The following is a 6000-nucleotide window of genomic DNA, read 5'->3' on the forward strand; positions in this document are numbered from 1 at the left end:
GATCTCTAGATTAAACAGAACAGAAAATAAGCAGTTGCCAGGTAGATTCACAGTACTTTTTGTTATCTGGCTAATCTGAAAACCAATCAAAATTATAAATAAATTAATAATTCATTCTTTGTAGAGATTTTACCACAGCTTATTTTTATGCACTCTATGAAGGATTAATGTCTGCTGACATCGTTTAGTCCAAAACGCATGAATACAATACACAAGAAATCACAGTACTGCAATAGAATCAAAAGTATCATACTCTAGAATCATGCTAAATTCATTTACTTTGAGCAAATGTTTGCAACCAAGGAGAAAATCAGATTTTTGATGAACCTATTTAAAGAGTGTCAGCTTTCTGCAGATAATTTCAATGCAGGACAAAGAAATGTATCATTTGAAAACTGAGAAGATTTTGATTTGAAGTACAGATGTGGTGTCCGATGGGAATGGTGTTCCAGATATTTCAGGGTTCCATTTTCCTTTTTGAGGCAGGTTCCTCCACTGGAGTACACCTTTCACGATGCCTTGTTACTGTGCGATTCCTACGGTGCTTTAAAACAAGACACAGGAAGAAAGGAAACCCTCCAGGAGCTGTAGTCCTGCTAGGAAGTGCAGTATTAAGAAAAAGAAATGGGAGAGAAAGAGCACTTGAATTACAGTTCTTGGGAAACACCATAGTGGCACTTCTGATCCTATGTTTATAACTTTGAATTTCAGGCGGAAGTATTAAGGTTTTGGCCTTTCTGCCAATATATCCTCCCCCCAAATCTGCTACCATCAACAACCCATTACATGCAAATGCTTTGCTGAATTCTGTAAAAAAATCTGCTAAATCACATCCTGGTACAGGAGGGGTAACTTTTTTTTTTCCCGTTCCAAGTGGATTTCTATGAAGATTTATTTCCTGTGTGGATCCAATGGTAATTTAGGATGCTAAATCTCTCAGAGACAACTATCAGAAGCTAATTTTCTCCAACAGTCTGGCTTTTCCTTTTCCAGTTATGTTGGCCTCTCAATAGTCCAGTCCTTTGTGTTCCAGTGAATCCAACAGAGATTTTGCTTTTCAGAAAAGACAGAGGGGCTTATTTGTCAGGGGCATCCAAGAAAATGGTCCTGTCAAGGAATTCCTGTGAGTATCCATGAAGATGGGAGAATGTTCACATTGAATCTGTTCTTTCTATCATAACTGAAAAGGAGTTTTAACATACAGTTATACAAAATACTTTGAAAGAGACCCCCAAAACCCCTGTTTTATCTTTGTGTCCCAGGGCTGGATGAGCTGACATTACTTGCTCAGGGTCAATATTTTTACAGAGTATGGAACTTTGCCCTTGTCCTTACTAAGTTGCATCCTACTTTTTAAGGCCATCAATTTGTCCTTTTTTTTTTTGAAATCTAATCCAAAGTGCAAGAAGTGTCTCTTAGCTGGATGTCATCTGTAGATTTATTACAGATACTTTATTCCATCAACTAAGTCATTAATGAAGTACTGATTAGTACCAAATGCAGGAGAGACCCCCATGAAACCCTTAATGCATCCATCCAGGATGGCAGCAAATCACTGAAAACAACTCTCTAAATATACTTTGCTACCCAATAATATATCAGCCTTAGCGAAGTTTCACCAGTATTTTATTTGCCTTCTTTCCGCTCCGTGCTGCCATCATTTGTTAAACTCGCTGTTGTTAAGAAGAGCAAGTTACCATTAAGTTACAAAATTAGGAACACAGATCCAGAGAAAAGGAATTGTGTCAACTGATATCAACAAAGATCAGTTTGTTTTCAACAACAGCTTCAGTCAAGGCAAAAATAGTATCAATTTCATTTATTTGAAACTTAGACCTCAGTTTCACAGATGGAATGATTTACATTCTGAGTATGTTGGATGTAACTTTGAAGGACATTCAGTTTTTACATTGGTTTGAAAGTCTCCCTTTTCTCCTTCCCTCTTTCCCCCCATTATCCTACAGTGGAATAAATGAATCTTTTTTTTGGGGGGGGGGGAAGGAATAACTGAAAAGCAAGTGGTATAAAAAGAGTGCATCTTATACAACTTAAGCGCTGTATTTGTTTTGGAAGATAAATGAGGTCTGGTTTGGGTGTCTGTTTCTGTTCCAGGCAAATATAGTCAAAAAATAAACTCTACCTATGTATTTAGTCCCTATTTAACATTATTAGAATCTAAAATACTTCACAGAAGTCACTATTTAATATTTTTAATATCCACCTTTTACCTCATTTCAGCGGTACATTCCATGTGGCTGTTCCTACTTATTTTTTTAAATAAGACAGACCAGCTGAGTAACTCGGCATTATAAGAGAACTTACATTGTTCACATAGCTTTTCAAACAAAAGTACAGTAAGCTCTGTTAAAAAACAACATTTGCTATGGCATGGTACAAATACCTCATAGTGGAAAACACTCTAAGCAAGGAAATACTGTGGTAAAATCAATAGTCCGGAACGCTATTATGCTTTCTAATGGCACCCACTGTTCAAGCAGGGAACATGTGCAGATATTTCCACATTTCTTATGTCCTATTCATGACTGTTAGAATCAAATTACATTTAGGCCTGCAACAAAGATATATATTTATATTTCTTAGACTCTAAGCTCTTCTGAAGCAAAATTTGTCCAGGGGCCTGGAATCCGAACCCTTCACTGTGGTGAAGTCGGGAGAGATTTTCCGTTTTCTTCAGTCAGCTCTGAGACAAATCCGTAGGGGACGGCATCCAGCGCAAAAGCCTCAGGGAAGGGAGGTTTATTTTGGACACTGCACAGGGCTGCTCCGTGGGCTGGTGTGAGGGAGCTGGGGGGGCTCATTTGCACCCCAAAACCTCTTGCGAGACTGGGACTCTGGGGAGGAGAGAGACCCGTGCGCCTTCCTAAAAAAAGTTGGCTGTTAGTTTCTGTATATCACACTTTCAAACAACAAAACTGGATGTACTGCTTTTGTAAATATTATTTTTCTAGGATTTTTATAGAATACACAAAAGGGAAGAATTCTGATTTTGCTTACTCCCTAAGAAGTAGAAAATTGTTTCATATGATTAGTTCAAGCCCCTTTGTACAAGATAAAATAAACTTTTGTCTATAAAAAGGGGAAGTGCTTGAAACCACCAACCTTTATGTGTTTTATCACTTCCCTGGCACTGTGATTTCTAGGAACTGAGATCAGAATATGGCACACAAAATAAAACATACTTTTTAAAGAGTATGTGCATGTTAAAAATATTCTTATACATGCATTATTCTTGGATTTTAGATTTGTAACATTTTAGAAGTACCATGAAGCTTGTATATTTATAAATATTCCATCTTTAACTATGTCCATCAGAAACTAAACATATTGTAAAAGGAAAACAATAATGAACCTTCGCATAGTTCAGAAGTTTAGCATGTGGTCAAACAATTTAGCATGTGGGCAGATAATGACCCCAATTACAAATAAGCCTGTCTGTGACTTCAAGAAGATTACAGAATCATTACTGTGGAGAGAATTTGGATATCTGTGTTTCCTGTTTGCTTAAATACATTTTAGAATCAGCTTTTTAAACAACAGGCCAAAAGTGAGGAAAGGTGGAAACTAATAGCTAAAAAGGACCCTGCTGATTAAAAATTTTTCCCTGCTTGGATTTTTGTCCTTTTCATATTATTTTATTTGTGAGCTTGCCTGAAGTACTTAATGCAAGATTCAGAGAGGAAAAACACACATTGTATAGTATTTAAATAATTGAATGCTAGCAGGAAGGTGGGCTTTTGATGACTCTGCATTTTTGTATTGAAATCAAATATATTGTAAGCATAGGGAAACACAACTCGGTGCCCTAAGAAGGTCTGGTGTCATGGTCAACATCTGAAATTTGCATGAGAGGTTATTCAAAAGAGAGACAGGAGACTTCCCTATTGTATTAGCATGGTAATGCAATTCTGGTGTCTATTATCCATATCCACACTGGGTCTAGTATGCGCAGGGTTTGGTTTTTTTATGAGCTATATGTTTTTATGCAGAGACCTTTTATTAACCTAATTGAAAGTGTTACAAAAAAAAAAGATATTTATGTTGTTTCTCCCATTTGCAGTCATTAGGGACCCAGACCACCTCCAGTGACTTCAGAGAGAGATGATCAGGTCCCATCTGTGTAAATCTTGTGAGTTGTCATAGACACATTGTATCTGATTTACATGTGAAACTTGCGGACTGAGCACAAATGCTAACCAGACAGATGATAAATAACACAATACCAAAGTTACGCTTTTGCATTTCTTAACTCCTTTTTACAGGGACCTCCAAATGTTTTTCAGTCCTTAATGAATTAACCTTCACAATGAAAAGGTCCTATAATAATAATATCCATAACACCAAAATACTGATATTTATTATATCTTATTTATGTTTATTAATTTGCTTTCTTGTAACTTTGGTAATGGACTAAGACTCATTGTTTTTAAAAAAAAAACAAAAAATGGTCCTACCTCAAACACCTCACAGTCTAAGGGCCTGACTGAGGATTTTCATCGATTAACATAGTGAATCTTTTAAAGTTGCCACCCCTCTGCTGAGACATGTCCAAGTAGGTCTGTTGCATGTGAAAAACAAACTAGCTCAAGTTACCCAGGAAGTGGCTTAAATCCACTCTGAGTCTGGTTTTAGGCAACCAGTTTTGTTTCATATTTGCAACAGTCTAGAAGCACGTACATATGCAGTTATTAAGTCGCAGCTGACGGCTGTACTTCAGCTGCTTGTGGTTGGCCTGCTCATACCCTAAATCTTGTACTGCTTCAGACAACGAGCCTCGAAATGAGGTAGCAATTCCAGCCTTACAAACAGAAACAAAGGGAGGTTGTGCAGAAAGCCGATTGACTCAGCTGTCAAATCCAGGAAATACAGGATCATTTCCCCAAACGTATCTATGAGTGTTAGGAGAGCTGGTGTACAGTCCAAAAGCAATTTAACATTGCTATTTGGGAAAAGGCTTCCAGGTAACATATGGGATCCATGACTGGATCAACGTTTGTACATAAAATTCACTTAGTTCAGCTGCCTCTCATCTGTGTAGAGCCTGATCCAATGTCCAGTAATGCCAACAGGAAGTTTTGCAGGAGATACCTTGACAGAGAAGTGGGAATCGCATAAGATGATTGCTCTCTGAGAGCAATGAGGGAATAACATGCTTAGCGATGGTATAAAGGAGAGAAACCACAGGGGCTGTAACAACCCGCTGCTTCTCTGTTGTGCAAACCAATGGGACATCAACCCATGGAGTTACACCACTGATAGCCAGAGTCCTCCTGTGCCTGTTCTTCTCTCTGTGTCTCTGAGAGGCACCAGACAACTAGACAAGTCTGTCTGATGTGTCTGTCTGTCCATCTGTCTCCTCTTTTCCATATGTTTTGTTCTTTGGCTGTGCCTGTCTCGCCTCACTGAACTGTACTGAAATCGACTTCAGTGGATGCTGGATCAGGCCTTGGATTCTCGATAAAACAGTGTTGCTTACCTAGGTTAAGCAGCTCCCAAGGGGGAAGAAACAGATGCAAAGAGTGTAACAGAAAGGAGTTTTTGAAGGAACAGTTGTGAAACAGACCTATTAGCCACTGGTACTTACAGGGCTGAAAGCCACCTGGACGGTGGGGGGACCGGAACAGCACAGTGGGTAGCATGAACCACGCACTGCCCTGCTTGCTGTTCATGGGTGGGCAGGGGAAACACGTGCCAAATTCATGTCTGTTTTGCAGCATGTGATGGGTATCTTAATATAGTTGCTGTTGAGTATTGGAAATACTTTATAATTGAATGCAAAACCTAACAGTAACTCTAACAATTCTGGGACCACTCCTTTGAAGCTCTGATATATCTGTGTTATGCTGAGTGTTTTCCTTTTGAAAGCTGGTCAGTGCTGCCCAGCAGTAGCCTCTAGATAGTATTATTAAAATAATAATAAACAAATATGTAATATTGAACAATATTTAAGAATTACAAAGTAAAGCAATCAGGCTTAGGTAA

Source organism: Apteryx rowi, unplaced genomic scaffold (genome assembly GCF_003343035.1).
Source record: "Apteryx rowi isolate R43461 unplaced genomic scaffold, aptRow1 scaffold_5, whole genome shotgun sequence".
Classification (NCBI taxonomy): domain Eukaryota; kingdom Metazoa; phylum Chordata; class Aves; order Apterygiformes; family Apterygidae; genus Apteryx; species Apteryx rowi.